This window comes from Esox lucius, chromosome 5 (genome assembly GCF_011004845.1).
Source record: "Esox lucius isolate fEsoLuc1 chromosome 5, fEsoLuc1.pri, whole genome shotgun sequence".
Lineage (NCBI taxonomy): Eukaryota > Metazoa > Chordata > Actinopteri > Esociformes > Esocidae > Esox > Esox lucius.
This window is the reverse complement of record NC_047573.1, coordinates 11,680,247-11,698,861: the sequence shown is the minus strand read 5'-3', so window position 1 is coordinate 11,698,861 and position 18,615 is coordinate 11,680,247. Positions and strand designations below refer to the sequence as shown.

At 45.7% G+C, this 18,615-nt stretch overlaps 1 protein-coding gene across 4 annotated transcripts in view; it reads right to left on the bottom strand.

Moving 5' to 3' along the window:
• The window catches only part of grid1b (glutamate receptor, ionotropic, delta 1b), a 329,186-nt gene that overhangs the window by 101,026 nt on the left and 209,545 nt on the right, over nt 1-18,615 (bottom strand). The gene's annotated exons all lie outside the window — the stretch shown is intronic.

Here is an 18,615-nt window from a genome sequence, read left to right as displayed (position 1 = left end):
GGGAGCTTGATGAACAAGATGAAGCGCCTTGCAATTGAGGGTGGTGAAATTGTTATACCAAGTGGTGATGCAGCCTGTCAAGATGTTCTCAGTGGTGCAGCAGTAGAATTGTTTGAGGATCTGAGGGCCTATGACAAATCTTTTCAGACCCCTGAGGGAGAAGAGGCTTTGACGTGCTTTCTTCAACTACTTTAATGCCGTTTTGATTTTCAGAAATTCTTGCGGTGATAGGAGATAATTGCAGTGACATAAAAATAAAAAAGCGTGAAATATCTGAAAAAGAATGAGACAAAGATAAATCATGTCAGAACTTTCTCCACCTATACTGTGACCTATAACGTGAACAATTCAATTGAGAAACAAACTGAAATCTTTGAGGGGGAAAAATAGAAAGTAAAAAACTCACAATAGTAAGTTTGAAGTAAAGGGACATGGCTCTTGAAACCACTTAATATAGCTGCCCAGATCTAGTACTGGTGTCTATCAATACCCAATTTCTTTCTGATAATGTTGACATGTTTGGATAACCATAGGATGTGTGTAAAGCTGGATATATCAATATTTGAGTTTTAGCCTGTCCATGAAAGAATAGAAAAAGTAAAAAAAAAAAAAATGTGTTGTGTGTTCTAGCTTGTGCCTGAAAACCTTCTTTCTTCCAATCTACATTCTGCTGAATTCCTCATAATCTCCCATGTGTATTTTATACAGTATACCTTCACTGTGCATGTCCTGACAACATATGTGCACATAAATGGCAGTTATAATGGGCAAGGGCAGTAAAGGCAGAATTCTCAATTTCTTCATTTACATTCAAGAGGCTAGCTAACTAACCATTGGCTAACCATTGCCTAACCATTGTTCACCACCCTTGGACTTTTTCACATGTTATTGTGTTACAACATGAACTCATAATAAATGTAATCAGGTGTAAGATAGAAAAAACATTTCCAAGGCATTGGATATTCCTTGGAGCACAGTAATTATTAAGAACTGGAGAGAATACGGCATAGCTGTGAATCTGTCTAGAACAAGATGTCCTCAAAAACTGAGTTTCCAGGTGAGAAGGGAACCAGCCAGGGAGGCCAGCAGGAGGGAGATACTCTGAAGGAGTTACAGTCTTCCACGGCTGAGATGGGAGACTCTGTGAATACTGCAACAATAGCCCGGGTGCTTTGCAAAGGTGGCAGAAGATGAATTGACAAACATTGCTCTGTCCATGAGTGAAAAGCTGGTAGAGACTTACCCAAATTGTTTTCAATGGTGCCTATATCAGATATTGACTAGACAGGGTGAATACTTTGGCAACCAATGATTTTCTGTTTTGTATTTGCAATGAATTTAACAACAACTTAGATGTTTCATTTTTAAATTTGACATTATAGGCTTTTTTTTGCCTTGATCAGGGGCAAATATTTCTAATTAAATAAATGTTTATTTAATGTTGTAATACAATAAAAATGTTCAAGTCCAAGGGGTGAATACTTTTGAGAGCCAATGGATACTTAGCCAGCCTGTCCAGAGGAAGCATTTTGTCTTTTCTAATCAACTTCAATCTCGAGATTTCTACAACATAGGGGGTATGTTGCTTTCTCATGTTGCTTGATAACTTTGTATGAATATGAGTTGCAATTTATTTTTTGAACATATCTTGTTTTAACATATTTTTTAAATTTGAAGCTGCCATTTGTAAGCTTTTCAATTGTACTAATAGCATAAATGACCCAAAGACATCTGCAGGAAATGTTTTAAGCTAATGTTTAATGCAAAACATTTACCCAAAATAGTCTCCATTCAAATTCTCTCTATCAATTTGCATTGACTTGTGGTCTCCTCATACTGGGTTTAGACACTTGGTGTATTGCCATGTTAACTAGCTAATACTATTCCAGTCTAGTTACATAAGGGAAGGATAGTAGGATACCTGCCATTGTTTAAAATCCAGTCTTGTAAACGTTACAGGCAGCAATCCACACAGTGTCCATTTAATTATGTAAATCATAGGGATGTGTAGTTTCAGATGGACCACCCCATTAACAATCAGAGTTCTAGTGTTTTCAAGCATTAGGAATAGGATGGACTGGAAGCATGTAAGTATGGTTAAAAATATTTGAATTATCTTTCCCCAATTCATCATTTTTCCATCTTTAGATTTTTGTAATTTATCCCAACAAAGAGATTTATTGCATTCCTTATCTCTGAACTGAATCCCCTCATCCATTCTTCCACCATGCCTTTCCCATCTTAAGACCATTCCTCCACCTTCCCATGCCTTTCCCATCTTAAGATCTTTAGAAGAATGAGCTGAAGCCAGGACTCCCACACAGCTCTACGGGGGGGGGGGGTCAGTAGGAGGAGACTAGCGACTTCAGAAGGGCTCTAGCTATCCGTGTGACTATAGATCCCCCCCCCCCCCGCCCCCCATAGTGACTACCTTCTGACACCGTCGCCCACCTCTGGCATCTGTTGAAAACTACTGCAGAAACGATTGCCTCTTCAATACCGCCCGGACTAATTCACAGGACTTTAGCTGACGTTTTAAGAAAACAGAGAAATGCCCAAAACAAACAGCAATCGAAACAAACACCAGTCCTCCTCAAGCTCTCGTTGCCCGATTCCAATTTGTTTTGACAATATTCGCAGGGAGGCCTGCCGCTCTTGGGCCTCTGGAAACACTGGCCTGTGTCTGAAAAGGCTTCAGTAGGTAGACGGATAGTATTATGTCCTGATTGGTCCATAACGTCTTCTCGTCTAGAGTCCTTGCTGAACAGGCTGGTACTGACCTACAGGCTCAAGGCCTATGGGAATAGTGTGCCATTTAGAACACGACACTGCAGAACAGTCAGCCGCTGATTGAGTGAGAGATGAGGTGGCAGCCAGACCCCAGGCTGGGGCACACATCATCACCCCATGCGGTGCTTTGTCCCCAGCTTCCCCTGCACAATGTGAGGGAAAGCGCCACCGGACGTTGGCCCTCCGCCATACAGCTTCCAGCCTCCCCTTCCTGTTGACACTGTTCGAGGCTCTTGGAAACTCCACGCTAAACTTTGGTGGTCCGGGGTTGTACAGTCCCCTGGGGCTGTGGTTACGAGGAGGGGAGACGACCCAGGGTTTCGTCAGCACCTAAAGCTTGAGTTCTGGGTGTTTATGTCCACATTGACTTACACCGCCCCCCGCCCCCCCCCCCCCACTGTGTCTACTCCGTACTGTTCCTCATGGTGACATCGAATTAGGAAAGTTATGTGATACATGACAGCTGATCGAATCAGTAAAAAAAACCTGCTGAAATAATTGAATGTTTTTTCCTTGAGGGGTAAACGGACACACAACTGCATGTTCATAAATCTGCAGTTAGATTGGTACTAAATCATGCAAATGTTTACCCATGTCAGTCAGTCTCGTCTGGACACTTGAGTTAATGCACTGTGCCAGAGGAACACAGACGTCTTTACGCCAGGCATGTGTGTGCATCTCCAGGACTGCAGTCAGACTAACATCCTCCTCCGGCACATATCAGTGTCAGTCCGTGTTCCTCTCGGACTACCTTTCTGCGCTCTCCTTCCTGTCTTTCTGCCTGGCTCAGTGTCACCGCTCTCAGAAATCTCCTTGTGTCATCTCTTCTCCGCAGATGCTCACAACCAACACACATAAATGAACAACAAGCCAAAGTGAATGCTAGGCGTAGGCACACACACACGCGCGCACAATCATGCCCGCGCACGCACGCACACACTCTCAATAGTTCCCAACTAGTGCATATTATGAGCAACACGTTAAGCAATGTAATATGTACAAAACCTGTGAATTGAGTGCCTGCTAAGAATAGACAGTGATTTACACTTAACATATTACCATAGCATGAGGGCATGACCTTGAGACGCAGCGGGAGAGAGAGTGACAGAAAGGAGGAGAGAGAGTGACAAAGAGACAAAGAGATGAAAGAGAGAGTGGGAGAGAGTGGGAGTGCGGGCAGAAAGAGCCACAGACAGCCAGACAGAATGAGGAAGAGTCGGTCTCCTCTCACCCCCGTCTTCCCTCTCTAGTGTGCTACTAGGAGCCAGCCCACACATGCAGTAATGCATCGTGACCTGTAGGTGCCAGTAGCGAGCAAACATTCACCCAGCCTGAACGTCCACAGCCTGTAGTCAGCCAATGTGTTAAATCAGCCATTATGCTTGACACGTTGTATCAGCGGTTTATCTTCAGAGCCCAGTCAAACTTTGGAGGTGGCACCCACCCCCCAACACCCCCCATCCCCACCTCACACCGCCCCCCTCAAAATAGGTTCTAGATTTCTAGATTCAAAGAGAATGGAAGTGTTATATCATAACCTAGAGAGAGAAAAATCTGAAAATAATATCTCTTTTCTCAGTACAAACAACAGAAGCTTATACAAACCTCTCGATGTGCTTTTCCCTGAGGAGCGTCACACTGAGGCAGGTCTTTCAAACAGTCTTTTATCTGGAGAGATTAGTTTTAAAAGGGCAATTTATTTACGTCGTACTTTGGGCGACAGGCACTTCATACAGGCCAGAGTAATGATAATCCATTTCCTTAAGAGCCTGTCAGCAGCAACCTTTTTACTCTTAAATAGCAACATTTGAAACTAAAGATCACTTTTACTTTTTTGCTACACCATTGAAAAAGGTTTACCTCAAATTCATACAGATATCCATGGTCTCTCCCACCTCATGTAAATGAAAGAGTTTACAGGACTTCTCCAATCCCCCTACTGCCCTGAAATGCAGCTTTTCAGTAACTTTAACGTAACAAGGTAACACTGTACTCAGCATCCAGCAATAGCTCTCTCAGCATCATCTGCTGGCATTTCTAGACAGTTTCATTGCATGTTATTAAAGTCATAGTCACAATCTGTTTCCATGAGAACACAACACGCCACGCAGATGTCAGAGAGCAGATGCTGCTTAAGCCATATGATACGCTGAGATTGTGACAGACTGTCTCGGACGTGAAGAGGAGGAGAATGCGAACACACACATGAAGAGCCTTACAGTGCTCTATCACTCAATCCTGCTCCGCTCTGCTACAGGCACAGACCTGTCACACTGAAGGCCAGAGGAAAAAAGGGCTGGATAGATTGACCTGACTTCTGGCCACTGTCTGCTCATTCACCCAGAATAGCCAGTGTGAGAAATAGGGTTTGAAACTGTGTCTGTGTGTGGGTGTGTGTGTGTGTAAGTATTTGTATGCGTGTGTGTGTGTGTGCGCGTGTAACAGATGACAGGGGGAAAAGGAAAGCAAGAGGGGGGGAAGAAAGCGTCACAGCAAAACGAGAGAGCAAGGGAGAGCAAGAGTGGAAACGGGGCAAGATGAGGCCCCAGACAGAGATAGATGGCAGGCGTGATTTTCCCAGAGAATACCGCGGAGGAAGGAACAGAGAAGATCCATAATGAGTTAGAGGAGGGCCAGGCGGGCAGCCCTCAGGACACAGGACCCTGATAACAGCAGACAGCCAGCCAGCTGGAGAAACTCTCCATACAAACAGGCCAGCGCGTTCCTCATAACCGTCCACCCGGCCTGTCTCTTCACCCCAACCCTGGCCATCACACCGCGGTCCACATCCGCGACCGCAGTGCCACAGAGACACCTTCACGCCCAGCTAACACGCTGCTGTCACGGGTGACCGCGGGCGGGGACAGAGGCAGGGCCCTGGTGGTCTCGTCCAGCAGGTTCAACAGTATGTATGGTTTGGATCGGATCCAGAGAGCCCGGCTACAGTTCAGCTGAGGTGAGGTGTAAATCGTCCACCAGTCAAACCTGACAGGATGAGAAGTCCGTAGCGCTAACTCGGCAAACCACCGTGGACGACCAGAGCAGGCCTGCCTTGCCCATTTCTCCACCTTAGTTTACCCCAAAATTTGCTCTGGTATTATTGTCACTGTCATCACCACTGTCTTCATCGTTGTCATCCTCATATTCACCCTCCTCACAATCATCACCCCCCTTATAATTCAGATTTTTAGAATTCAGACTTATAATTCAGACAAGTTTTCAGCTTCAGATAATACAAGCGGCAACAATAAATGTTTTAGTTATTGGCAGATCTTTATTCAAGAGGTGACATTGCAAACACTTGCTTGGTGCTTAACTCAGTCCACCTTGTCTGCAGCCAAGCCTGGCTCTTCTCTGCATTTTACAGTGTGTAGCTCCCAGACAAAGTCGGCGTCAGAACACCGACACCACCTGTGTTACGGCTGGCCTTGCGCGACTGGCAACCGGAGACCGTCTCTAGTCAAGCACACACAATGCATATTTTCCTCTGTAGATCACCTCAGGTATTTATAGCCGCACGCACGCACACACACACAGCACAGTCTAAAAGGACCCTTTATACTGTTTCCCTGTGTCATTCCCCCTGTGGGACACAATGAGCCCTGGTTGGATAATGACATTCAGACTGATGTAATGTGAGTCTGAAGGCAGGCCATTAGCAGGCTGACCTGATCTAATGGACCCTCCTATCTTTTTTTAATCACAGCAGGTGAAGAGTTTTCCGCGTGCTTAAAATTCCACTCGGAAAACACTATTGGATGCGCGCAATTATGGCTGGCCCCCCTCGTTTGCCCCCGCCGGGGGAAGCTGACAGTGATAGATGCCGGTGGCGGCAGGTGGGTGTGTGGCGGCAGCGGCGGGGGGAGGGGCTGCAACAGGCACTGACTCAGAGTGCAGCGGGCCTCGCTCCTCCCCACAGGAAGTGATGAGTCACATCTGGGCTACGTGACTCCCATCTGGCCGGGGTGGTTGTGGTTCCCATTTCTCGCCCCGGGACACTCTAGGCACGGCGCCGCCTGGCCAGAAGGGAAGTGGAGGGATCTGCGCGACCGGGCCATGGAACAGCCTGGGCCCGCGACGGGGGAGGAGCAGTGGAGGGGGAGTGGCCCTGCCGCGATGATTGAAGGAACCCCTGCCTCTCTACCAGGGTGACCCTGTGTGATTAATATGGCTCTGTCAGGACTGTCAGTCCTGGGTGGCGCCCCCCTCTCTACAGCTGCTAATAAGGCCCGTCCATGGCTCAGTCCCAGCTCTCTCCCAGCCCTAAACTGTCCAGTAATAGGCAGCGAACCAGCGATCCTCCTCCTGAACGGGGGCCCTGTCTCAACCCATCTCCCCATCTCCATCGCTTCCCTCCCAGGCCTGTTGGGAGTAGACCGGTAATAGGGAATCAACGGTGACGGGCCCCTCCTCTCCTCTGCCTCAGCCCAGAAGGGGACGAGAAGATTCTGGGTACACAGGGAAGACAAACCCAGGCTCCTCCCGGCCTGCACATCAGAACCTCTGCTGCGAAGTGTCTCTCCTGGACGTATCGCCGACAGCCAAGCCTCAAGTATCAGATGTTTCCAGATCCAAGAGTGAGTTATCCCATTACCTTCCTGGGTCTATGAGGGGGATGCACAGTGGGAGTCTGGGAGATTGGATCAATAATGCAGCAGGTAATAGTTACACGTATCCTCCTATTTTGTGCTCCCAACATGTTGACACATTCCCCATTTCAAATGCATGTTCTCACTAAACTGAGAGAGTGAAGCTGTTTGCCGCTACGCTATTCCCTGATGTTGCCGCGTTAGCACTTTCATCTTGTGGAGGTATAGTACGAGGGCCTACTGAACTAAAGCTAGCTCGGCATTTTACTGTGTCAGCACTCAGGATCGGATTTGAGCTTAAAGCCTGATGGCATCCTCTTCTGTGTTTAAGCCAGCTGTTACCACGTACACTGTCGTATTGCCTTTTTTATTAGACTGTAAAATTAGTTGACAAGCACTCTAAAGATGTAGGGACATGGCAGAGTGAGATCCAGACAGATGCGCAAGACAATGGATGGTAATAGACCCTGTGCTTATGGGAGCATGTGTGACTGTGAGTTTGTGCTTCTGTCTGTCTATGTGTGTAGATTTGCAGGTGTGTGACTATGTGTTGGTATCTGTGTCTATGTGTGTGTGTGTGTGTGTGCTTATAGATTTGCTGGTGTGTGTCTGTGTGTCTATGCGTGCGTGTGACACATATCTATATGTGTGTCTGTGTTTGTCAATGTGTGTCTAATAATGTGTGTGTGTGTGTGTGTTTGTGTACATGAATGTGTCTATATGTGTGTGGGTGTCTATGTGTGTGTGTGTGTGTGTGTGTGTGTCTAAAAGTGTGTGGGTGTGTCTATATGTGTGTGGGTGTGTCTCTGTGTGTTTGTGTCTCTATGTATGTGTGTGTGTGTGTTTGTGTCTCTTTGTGTGTGTGTGTGTGTGTGTGTCTGTGTGTCCCTATGTGTGTGTGGGCGTGTGTGTGTGTGTGTGTCAGTATGTCTACATGTGTGTGAGTGTGTGTCTGTGTGTGTCTGTGTGTCCCTATGTGTGTGTGTGTCTATATGTATGTGTCTGTGTGTTTCTGTGTCTCTAAGTGTGTGTGTTTCTGTGTGTCTATATGTGCGTGGGTGTGTGTCTGTGTGTTTGTGTGTCTCTAGGTGTGTGTGTGTCTGTGTGTCTATATATGCGTGGGTGTGTGTCTGTGTGTTTGTGTGTCTCTATGTGTGTGTTCGTGCAGACCTATGTGTATGCCTTGCCTTGGCTTGCCCTTGCTAGGTGTTTGTCGCGTACAGTCCAGAGACAACTCTAACATTAGACCTGTCAGGCCTGTGATTGATAGAAGAACAGTGTCTTTTATCAGTGGCAGGACAACAAATCACATTATTTCCCCAAGTGACAAAAGCTTCAGTTTTACACAGCACATCCATTTTATGTCTGCACCGCTATGTCAGGTCCATACAAATCCCATTCCAATCGTCAGGCAGACTACACTGAAGATACTGCTCAGGCATCTTCCACAATCCATCCACCCGCCCTTCAACTCGCCACTGTTTTCACTTAATTCAAATGTTTTTCAATCCCCTTTCCTGTTTTAACATATCACAATGGAATAACAACTATCTATCAGTAAACCGGCACAGCTTTATACTACAGTGTATGAGCCATAAAGTAAATAACGTTTGAGCTACTGTAAGAAGGGCTCATTAGAAGTGGATAAAGGACTGGGTTGGGACATGGCTCCGGTCTAAATGACAACACAGGATGGGCTAGTAAACAAAGCTGGATTAGACGTCTCTTTAAAACAGAGTGTTTCTCCCAGTTTCATCCCCAACAAAATGCAGGTCTTAATCATTGTTAATCACCAGGATTTGTCTCCCATAAAATAAGTCCTTGCTGGCACAGCAGGACAGCATAAGTAATGAGACAGCAAATGTGTACAAGAAAGGACGAGAGGATCAGAGTGAGATATAGAAAGTGAAAGAAAGGATGAAGGAGAAAGAACCAGAGAGGGTAAATGTAAGAAAGTAACAGAGAGAGTTTGGGATTAAAAAGGGAAAGGGAAAACTGTTTATTTTTTTGCTTTTTTTTTGTTTCACATGTACAAATGTTTAACCAGTAAAAGCATTTAGTATGAAGGTGCTTTTTGATTTTGCATGTATCCCAACTCCCGCGACACACATTCAGAGAGCTGAGTACCAGTGATACTCTGTGATACTGAGAACACTATGTGGCTCTGAAGTGCAATTTACATACATTAACCTACTACTGCAGTGGGCTAAATCACAGTCACACAGAGCATTTCTCCGTTGTCTCAAACAAATCTAGCTTAAAGCATAATCTCTCACACATTTTTATAAGCTTAAAAATGATTGAAACACCTGTGCCATTTCAAATACAGAGCTGAAATGCATTAACGTATTTGAAACTCAACATTACAGTTTATGTACGTAAAGCAAACAGAAATATTTAAAAAAACGACCAGTGAGTATTGTGCTATACCCCGAGGTGATTATTCATACAGGCTCAATGGGTCAAGTCCTAGGCATCCCCAAGTCAATTATTGTACAGGTTTACATTTAGGAACAGCTGGTCATTTCAGGATTTTGACAGAGCGGAGAGAGACTGATCAAGCTCTCAACTGGAGATTTGGCTTGTGGTGAGACTGTTTTAACATGGATTTTAATTGTATCTTTTTATGCTGAATTAATGTTTCATTCTGATTGATATTTATTATGCAACCCACCTGTGGGTCCACTAGGGTACACAGTTATATAGACAGATTGGTTTCTATCTGACAAGGTACAAGTGTTATTGTTCTAAGCCTATATTCATGTGCCTGAGGTATATCATTTAGTTTCAAACTGTTCAGTAAGTGTATGGTGATTTTGCTCAATCTGAAATGAGAGGTTAAATATTCAGAATTAACATACAGTACAACACAAGAGACAAGTATCTCCTTTAAAGCCATCACAAATTCTTGGAAAGGCCGTGCAAGCTTACAGTTAGTCAACGTACAGTACATTCAATTGGGAACAACTATAAGCACTTTAATGCAGAAAGAACATAATTGCATGTGGATGATGGATGTTAATGGTACTTGCAATGCAATAATTTGATCTCTTCTCTAAATGTAGCTCCCAGGTAGTCTGTTCTCTGATTGCAGAATATTACCCCTTAAAGAGGTTAAGTGCTCAGAAGCCCGCTGTGAAAGACTCAAATGGATGTGAAATTTTTCACAATTGAGAAATTACTAAAACTTCTGACACACGCAAAACAAATTGAAATCCGTCAGTACTTTGGACATGCAACTTCAACAATTGGGTCAGTTACACAAAGTTTCATGAGAAGAAACTGTGACGCAAAGCAGATATGATAAGAGAGAGAGAATGCAAAGTTGCAAGAGTATTATATCTGATGCAACTAGTGTGAAATGCCTTTCTATCAGCAGCTTCAGTAGCTTTACCCATATCAAAGATGCATCTTTAGCACATTGAATTCTTTACAAATTAGATTATTTATGTTCTTACAATTTTGGGGAGTGGTAACATAACAAACAAAATGGCTGATGTAGTTCATCATTGGAGAATGTGCTGTACACAAAACAGGGACCTGTTTTGGCTTATGACTACACATTTCAAAACTACTGTGAACTTGCAACTGAAATGAAACAAAAACACCACACTGCATCTGAAAGTCTAATTATAATGAATGCACTCCCTTGAAAAGTGATTGCCAAATGATTGGCTGTGTGTGCATGTGTGTGCTTACATGTGTGTCTGTGTGTTAGCGTGTGTGTGTGTGTCCGTCTGCGAGCGTGTGTGTGCCCATGTCACAGCTCTCAGAGGAAATGGAGTCACTGCAGGCCCCCACTCTGACCTTCCTTTAATCACTCTCCATGCTTCTAACACCTCTCTCACACCAACCCTGTTCGGTCTGTTCCTGCTGCTGCCTTGGCTAATGAGAAACCTGCCATACTGTCATTCACCATGCACACGCGCGCACACACACACACACACACACACACACACTCTCTCTCACACACATACACACACACACACACACACACACTCTGTACCTCCCTCTTTCCACACATACACAGGGCCTCCAACCCGCCTCCCTCACCACACCCACACACCCACACACCCACACACATGCATGCACTCTCTACAACCTTGCCAGCCACATGTCATTTCTAATCTCTTGGGCTGCCTGATGGGTGATGTCACTCAATCTGTCTCCACTAGCCACAACATCCCCACCGACAGCCTGACCGACATCCCCGCCCCACCGACTTCCCCGCTGTCAGCCCCACCGACATCCCCGCCGTCAGCCACACCGACATCCCCGCCGTCAGCCCCACCGACATCCCCGCCGTCAGCCACACCGACATCCCCGCCGTCAGCCCCACCGACATCCCCGCCGTCAGCCCCACCGACATCCCCGCCGTCAGTCCCACCGACATCACCGCCGTCAGCCCCACCGACATCCCCGCCGTCAGCCCCACCGTCATCCCCGCCGTCAGTCCCACCGACATCACCGCCGTCAGCCCCACCGTCATCCCCACCGTCAGTCCCACCGACATCACCGCCGTCAGCCCCACCGTCATCCCCACCGACATCCCCGCCGTCATCCCCGCCGTCATCCCCGCCGTCAGCCCCACCGATATCCCCACCGACATCCGCGCCATCATCCCCACCGACATCCCCACCGATATCCCCACCGACATCCGCGCCATCAGCCCCACCGACAGCCCCTGCCGGCTGGCAGAAGTGTAATTTAATAGAACACACTAGCATCCCAAATGGCCCTCTCTTTCCTGCACGAGTGCACTAGTTTGGAGCAGAACCAGGCTCACCCTCTGACTGACTGGAGTCTGTCCCAACCCCACGAGAGGACAGTGTTGTATGGAACACATGAAAAGGTCTAGCACTTCACAACATGAGCTCGGGGGAAACAGGGGGGAGGCGGCATGGTGCTGAGCTGAGCGTCTGATGTCGGGGGAAATTCACCCACCTCAGAATGGAGGGGGCCAAGAGGAGTGAGAGGAGGAGGCCAACAATCCCTGGTGGAACTACCACAGAATGTGTTTTACAAAGTGTCTGTACCTTCTCATGTATTTCTCAACCTCATCTTCTCATGTACTTCTCATTTCTCATCTTTCTGCAAATCTTTCAATCCATCCCATTCTTTCCATCGCCATCCATCCTTCTTCCTTTCTTCCTACATTCAATCCTTCTTTCTTATTGTGTAAGCCAATCTCCTTGCCAGTTCTAAAGATATCTTTCAAAAAGCCTGGATGTCTCTATCGAGGACTTACGCAAGATGCAGATTTTCATGTACTGTTGCTTTGACTGAAAAAAATAAGTTATGCAATGCAAGACTGCAATGTTTTTATGGCTCCGCACACACCGAGCACTCATCACCTCAGAATTATTAGAGGCATCTTTTATTAAAGACAGATGCTGTTCTATTTGGGATTCCACCCAGTCTGAACAGAAAACACACTATCAACCACATTAGACATGCTTTAACAGTAACCACTAGCTATCACACCAGCACCTTGCAAAGAGAAATCATTAATATTTCAGTTCCAAATGATTAAAGTCACCTAGTCCTTTTCATCATTGTTAAAGCAAATAAGTTCGAAGTGTATCGTCTCTCCCCTGGAGTGAAGAATAAAGGAGAAAAAAAGTGAACACTGCGAAGTGAAGACTAGGCTTGAATGCTAATTACTGATGAGCCTGCATCAATCATTCTCCTCCGTAGAAATCACACAGTCTTCATCACGAACGTAGACTCTGCTGTCTTCTCTTCAAGCAGCGGGGGATTCTCTCCAGTACAACCCTGCTGCTAAAGACTCCACTGGGTGACAGACCAGGGTGAGTGTGTGTCGCTGAAGTGGCTTTGGCGTGCGTGTGTGTGTGTGTGTGCAGGAGAAGAACAGCCTGCGGCTTGGGGGTTAGGTGTGTGTGTGTGTGTGGGTGGGTGGGAGTCTGCGTTGGTGCCTCTAACAAACACTCTGCATTTAGTCTCTGCATTTACCTCAACAACAGGCGCAACAAAGGCACAGGAGATGAAGCAATGGCACAAATGATGCATCTCATCCAACCAACACTACAGTAATCCAAGCCGTCAAAGTCAACCTGTTTGAACGACACGGTGGGAATCAACAGCTGTACAGACACCAGCAAAAAAGCTGTGCCCCAGAGTAGGAGGAACAAGAGAGGGGCATAGTGAGGTTTACATTGAGATACCTTTGCATGAGCCCCCCAGTCCTCCCCCTTCACTCTTTCTCCTCTCTTTCTCCTTCCTGCTCAAACACACAAACTCAACCTCTCTCACAGCCATAGGGGTTTGGAAAACGTCGCTATCACGTAGATACAATCTGCTGCAAGTATCATCCAACCAGGACAAATCTTTATAATCCACGTTCAATCTACTGTTAAATTAAATGTAATAGTACAGTGACCGTAGTTAATTTCAAACTAAGGTTGCAAGCTACACACACTAGACTAACTGAATTCATAGGTCAAGCCATGCATTTTTGGATAGTCTTCGCACAGGGCAGACAGGGACAAGAAAAGCAGAGATCTAGGCCTGATGATGAGAATATTGTGTCTTCATCCTAAAAACAGGTGGGATGTGGTGAACTTAACTTTACAATTACTTTCAGGCCGCCTGGGTTCAGAATAATAATTAAAAATACATTGTAAATTGACTGTGTTGTTTGAATGGCTAGACTTCTTCAGGTATATCCTTCAGTGTTTAGGGGCTTTGTAACTGAATTAATCTCCTCCAACATGATGTATACCTTGAATCTGTAATTGCTATTTTTGAAAAGAGCAGTTTAAGTCTTAGGGTTGTGAGATCCAGAAAGATAGAATTCCTATCAATATCAATTACATTTTCTTATTTGATATTGATATACTAAAATGAAATAGGTTGTCCAATTTGCAATTTATGGCCAGTGCTATGAAGTTTATCAATGAAGATTGCTAGTTACAGCTACCAGTAGACCCAATATATGTTGCTGGCTAGCTGCAATTAAATATAAAAAAGTCCCCGCTCTGAAAAATCTTCTTGGGTAAAAAAGAGAATCTGGATAAGATTGTGCTTTCTAGACATTTAGCTGAAGCAATGGAAACTAGCTAGTTAGCTAGCCTTCCATACACCACAAAAAAACCAAATACTTTTTAGGGCTAGCTTAATCTTCTAGTAACAGTGAGAGATTCCTAACATGATATAGCTAAACTTAAGTAATTGTTATTTAGCTGACTCAGCCAGTCTACTCGTGCACCATATAATCATTTGACCTCAGATTGCCAAAATTGGCAGAGTCTGGTTGTCCACTGCTGACAAAGTATTAACAAACATAAATAATAACATTTGCACCATGGAGTTATTATTTGTATAAATTTTTTATTAATAATAATTTTCTTAGCTCTTCTGAATAGCGCTCATCTGAATAGCACTCGTACATTTTCTCAGCGACTAGTCACCTTGTAAGCCATGCCATCTTGCCCTAGCTTGTTGACGGCACTCATTAGCCATAGTCATGCGAGGCAGCAAAACAACCTAGACATGGAGACCAGAATCAATCATCAAAGCAGGTGCCTGGCTATTACTATACACATTGGCTCACCACCCTGCCATGTCTCTCAGTTGCGCTAAACAGCAATTCATTTTTTGTGCTCGCTTCCTGGGTGACAAAATGCTTGATCATTTCCATTATTATTTGTGGGATACAACCTCTAAATCATACACAATGTTCCATGTGCCGTCCTCAATCAAAATGAAATAAAAAATAAACGATTTTCCTTTTACAAGCGCATCACGACGCATCATATAAATTACACAGAGGCATCAATTATCTAGAGATATCCACGCCACACTGAACCAAGGACCTGTGAAGGCCGAAAGATATGCTGCGGTGTCATGTCATCCCAGTGTGTGTGCTATGGATGTGTGCATTTATTTACTATCTTTCCATAATTGACATTCTCAGACAGACTTATTACATGATCTGGCCTTAAGCTTAGCATCCAACTAAGCTTTGGGCACCCTACCAAAAGAACACTCAGACTGACAGATATTATTTTAAATAATTACTATAATTATTTTCCAGCCCCCTGACCAACCGCCTCCGAATTGGCCTGTGGATGCATCTGGCCATGTCCTGACCTAGACCAAGTAACAAAATGACCCAGTTCGTATCCTAAAATCCTAGTTTATTCAATCATAGGTGGATTGGAGTGGAGCAGGGAGTGTTTGTGGTTGGTGGGGAGAATTTGTTTCTTTTGTTAATGATGAGCAGTTAGTGATTGAACGCTGCACTGCGGGCAATGCCCTCGCCAAGTGATTTTAATCTCAACCAGCTTGGAGTGATAAAGCCTCTTGCTGCGCTCCGATCTCGAAGTTGTATAGGTTATGCCATAGCCACTGTGATGGAAATGCAAAGGTCTATCCAGTAGAACAGTGGTAGGCGAGGCAGCGGCAAATCTCTAGTACACAATAGCGGTATATTTAAACTTGCAAGAAGAGAGAAACCACAGCAACAAAGCATGCAGTGGAAAATCTCTGAGGTAGTTGAAGATACATTCAATAAATTACACCGATCAGCCATAACATTATGACCACTGACAGGTGAAGTGAATAACACTGATAATCTCGTTATCATGGCACCTGTCCGTGGGTGGGATATATTAGGCAGCAAGTGAACATTCTGTCCTCAAAGTTGATGTGTTAGAAAAATGTGCAGTGGTCAGTACCTATCAAAAGTGGTACTAGGAAAGAAAAGCAGTGAACCGGCGGCAGGGTCATGAGCAGCCAAGGCTTACTGCTGCACGTGAAGAGCGAAGGCTGGCCTGTGTTCGATCCAAAAGATGAACTACTGTAGCTCAAATTGCTGAAAAAGTGAATGCTGGTACTGATAGAAAGGTGTCAGAACACACAGTACATCGCAGTTTGTTGCGTACGGGGTTGTGTAGCCGCAGACCAGTCAGGTTTGCCATGCTGACCCCTGTCCACTGCTAAAAGGGCCTACAATGGGCATGTGAGCTTGAGAACTGGACCACGGAGCAATGGAAGAAGGTGGCCTGGTCTGATGAATCTCATTTCCTTTTACATCACATGGATGGCCGGGTGAGTGTGCGTGGCTTACCTGGAGAACACATGGCATCAGGATGCACTATGGGAAGGAGGCAAGCCGGCGGAGGCAGTGTGATGCTTTGGGCAATGTTCTGCTGGGAAACCTTGGGTCCTGCCATTAATGTGGATGTTACTTTGACATGTACCACCTACCTAAGCATTGTTGCAGACCATGTGCACCCTTCCATGGCAACGATATTCACTGATGGCATTGGTCAGGAATGGTTTGAGGAACACAACGAGTTCAAGGTGTTGACCAAGTTCCCTAGATCTCAATCCAATCGAGCATCTCATGGGATGTGCTGGACAGACAGACAGACAAGTCCGATCCATGGAGGCCCCACCTCGCAACTTATAGGACTTAAAGTATCTGCGGCCGACGTCTTGATGCCAGATACCACAGCACACCTTCAGAGATCTAGTGGAGTCCATGCCTCGACGGGTCAGGGCTGTTTTGGCGGCAAAAGGGGGACCTACACAATATTAGGCAGGTGGTCATAATGTTATGACTGATTGGTGTATACCAGAATGGGTGGGGGCAAGCGTTTGCATAGTCGTCTTGTGAAAAGAACATGTTCCTTATCCCTTCCTATCCCCTGTTGTGTCTTCCTCTATCCTGTCCTAAAACACATTGATCTCTCTTTGCCCCCACTCTGACAAATGGTTTACAACATCAACACCTCATGTTCTTCCTCACATGGACAAGAGCATAGTATTCTCCTACTTGACCATCCTGTAATCAGTACTATAGTTAAGACACACATTTATCCTAATATCAATCTTTTACCTAGGACATTTATTTAACAAACAATGCGATCATTGTCAAATGTACAGTACATTACTTTGATATATGGCAATGTTCTCATTATCTCAAAATCATTTAAGAACAGCAAGAAGTGAAGCTGGCTATACTTCAGTGGCCACACCTCAATATTAATAAGGTTTAGCTATTAATTATTAAAAGTATTCAGAGATCGTGTTTTCAAGTATAGTAGAACCCTTTACACCAAATCTCACCCAGCTCCCATTGAGAAATCTCACCCAGCCCCCCCAAAAAAGGTTCAAAAAAGTATTGTGACAAACCTTGCAATCCATGAATAGGACAGGCATAATGGTGGATTACATGTAGTTGTTTTGCCATTTCAGAAACAAACTAATGTGGCAGCCTGTCTTGTTGTGGCCGTCAAAGGTGACAGGTGAGCACTTGATGAGCCATGAGACAAAGTATTCTGGTATACCTTACAGCCAGCGGTTTTCTGCAATCCCACACCACTGACAAGCTGATCTGGCATCAGTTCCATCTCAGTATGTGTGGTCAGTGATGGAAGGAGCGTATACCACACCAGCCAGCACATTTGGATTTGCACATAGTCTGGTGTTCTTCCAGATGTTCTGTACAGCTGACAGACAGACAGAAATACTTTGTTGTATTATGATCATGGAACAGAATGCCTGGTGGAAAGAGTACTTTAGCTAATTAAAATATTCACAAACATGTCCCAGTATAGGCAGAATAGCTCTAGCAGTTGGAGTAAGACAAGGCATTAAATCTTAAAGCAGGTAGCTGCCACCAGCACCCAATTTGACTGACATTCCAAAGAGTATGCCGCCGTAGCGCCAGGGAGAGGTGCCATGGTTATTCCTTCCGCTTTCATCAGCTGCTAAAATGAATACTTCTACAAATACAGCCAGCCTGTGCTGAGGCTGATTGAACTGACACATTCATATACATTGAAGCCGTGTACCGTCTCCACATCATCAGTTAGTGGTGAAAGGGCCGTATGGACGAGCTGCCCAGCCCCCATCCTGTCTGGACGGTCCGCCCTGCCCCCACACCGTCTGCTTGGGATGCCCTGCCCCCACCCTGTCTGGATGGTCCGCCCTGCCCCCACCCTGTCTGGATGGTCCGCCCTGCCCCCACCCTGCCCCCACCCTGTCTGGACGGTCCGCCCTGCCCCCACCCTGTCTGGAAAAGTCGCCCTGCCCCCACCCTGTCTGGACGGTCCGCCCTGCCCCCACCCTGTCTGGATGGTCCACCCTGCCCCCACCCTGTCTGGATGGTCCGCCCTGCCCCCACCCTGTCTGGATGGTCCGCCCTGCCCCCACCCTGTCTGGACAAGTCGCCCTGCCCCCACCCTGTCTGGATGGTCCGCCCTGC